We start from the raw sequence: 2591 nt of genomic DNA on the forward strand, positions 1-2591 counted from the left end.
AGACAATAATGGCCTGTTGGTTCCATATGGAATGCTAGGTCTTTCTTTAGGTAGCTTTTCATTGTTCTTCAGGCCAAAGAAATAATCTGGAAAATCTATAATCAGTGATTCAATAGTTAAAGGAAGAAACACCTGATGATACATTCTTAGGTTCATGAACCTAAGAAATCGGATGTAACCTTTTCTTGTTAAAGGCAGTAAAGCTCCAAACCTATAAAACCATCTGTGATTTTATTGTTGAAAGACTGATCTGTATAATCTGCATAATCTGCTTCTTATGTACAGTTGGTTAATAAGGTGCTTTTGAGTATGCTTTTTGAACTTCTACACACCCTTAGTTTGCCTCTTGTGACATATGTGACATCCTTTAAATTTTTAACAATATAGTGAGGCTTGGACATTGCTTTCTATCTTTGTGTGTGTGTGTGTGTATGTTTATTTTTGTGTTCACATGTGTACATTTGAGGTATATGTTATGTTTGTCAGAGAGAATGAAGAGATAATCACAGTAGGCAAAGCATTGCTATCATCCAAGGAGTGCCTAGAGAGGCAGCAGCCACTATGCTATTCTCAATTTTCCTCCATACAAGCCACAAGACAATCCCATGTACAATCACAAATGCTCATTTTTTTCCAAAGAGAAGAGAGCCCCCATGCATGATACAGAACAACAAAAATCGAATGAATTCACTCAACCTCCAGTTTCATTTAGGCTCATACTTGGAGAATAAAATTGTGAGGTATATCCATTGCTGGTGTAATTTTGTTCTAAATACTGTAATCTCTCATTCTCATTACCCTCCATGCTATAATGCGGATGCCAGTGAGATGGAAAAGAATTTTTTTCATTAATTCAGTTAGTTCTAGGATGCTTTCACATGTGTATATGGAGCATTCTGATTATGCTCATGCGCACACCCTAGATTTTCTTATCCTTTTCCCACTGATCACTACAAGTTCCTTACTAGAGTACTTTTGTTCATTCTAGAATCACAATGGAATGATGGAAAGAGATCATTTGCATAAAGAGGGGGAGAGAAGTTCCCTTCTGGGTAAGCTTGTGAAGGACTTTACCTGCAATTGCCCTGCCAATTACCCTCTCAGGGAGATTTTTAAGGAGCTACATCTACAATTAAGAGCCTAACTGAAGAAAAAAATCCCTTCACCAGGAAAGACAGTTTTGACGAGGACATCTCTTGGTAAATATCAGCATCCTTTTCTCTTTCTTAGACCCCTGAAATTTAAACTCCTGTAATCCACACACATAATAAATGTCATCAAGAATTTCTTTCCACAGACTCCCAGGAGCTGATTCATCCATAAACATGACAAACCACACTATGGTGACAGAATTCACCTTGCTGGGCATCCCTGAGACTGAGGGCCTGGAGAATGTCCTACTCTTCTTGTTCTCAACATTATATGCCTGTGCCTTGCTGGGAAACTTGCTCCTTCTTACTGCAGTCACCTCCTCCTCACGACTCCACACACCCATGTACTTTTTCTTGAGCAACCTCTCTGTCTCTGACATGGGCTTCTGTTCCACTACAGCTCCCAAGATGTTGTCATATCTCTCAGGAAGGGGTGGAGGGATTTCTTTCCAGGGATGTGTTGTACAACATTTCTTCTATCATTGTATTGGATGCGTTTTGTGCTTCCTGTACACAGTGATGGCCTATGACCGCTTTGTTGCCATATGCTTCCCTTTGAGATACACAATCATCATGAACCACAGAGTATGCTGTGTCTTGGCCACAGGGACTTGGATGAGTGGCTGTGTGCACGCCACTATCCTAACTTGCCTCACATTCCAGTTGCCCTACTGTGGCCCCAGTGAGGTGAGTTATTACTTCTGTGACATGCCTGCAGTGTTACTGCTAGCCTGTGAAGATTCCTCTCTAGCACAGAGGGTAGGTTTCACAAATGTTGGTCTTTTATCTCTCATTTGTTTCTTTCTCATTGTTGTGTCCTACACTCGAATTGGGATCTCCATCTCAAAAATCCGCTCAACAGAAGGCAGGCAGAGAGCCTTCTCCACATGCAGTGCCCACCTCACAGCCATTATGTGTGTCTATGGACCAGTCATCGTCATCTACCTACAGCCCAACCCCAGCCCATTGCTTAGTGCAATTATTCAGATTTTCAACAATCTTGTGACACCCACCATCAACCCATTGATCTACAGCCTGAGGAACAAGGATGTGAAAGCAGCCCTGAGGCATGTGTTTCTTAAGAGATGTCTTAGCCTGGAAGTAAATGAAAACATCTAAGTGTTTGCTTAACAAAGTATGAATTACCCTTTATAAGGACAGATTTACATCTACTACTTATTTCATAGGACCAGTGGCATTTCTTACTTCCAAGGCATATTGCAATAAAATGTGTATTGCGTCAATTTACCACTTCATTTACTCCTTGTGATACATATTCCTTTCATATTTCCTTATATTTTGTAATGAAAAATAAAATATAAAATCTCTTAGTGATTCTGTGTTCATTTTTATTCTGTCTGGATTTCTCCAAGCACCATTATTCCTCAAGTATTTGTCATCTAACTCTACAGAGTATAAGAGACTCACTTGTTCTCTTGA

General features: G+C 40.0%; 1 pseudogene; it reads left to right on the top strand.

The window, feature by feature from the left end:
• Positions 1-1271: 1271 nt before the first annotated feature.
• On the top strand, positions 1272-2270 carry LOC110301782 (putative olfactory receptor 10D4 pseudogene; annotated as a pseudogene).
• The last annotated feature ends 321 nt before the right edge of the window (positions 2271-2591 follow it).

Source organism: Mus caroli, unplaced genomic scaffold, assembly GCF_978045245.1.
Source record: "Mus caroli unplaced genomic scaffold, Mus_caroli_1 scaffold_11, whole genome shotgun sequence".
NCBI classification, from domain to species: Eukaryota; Metazoa; Chordata; class Mammalia; order Rodentia; family Muridae; genus Mus; species Mus caroli.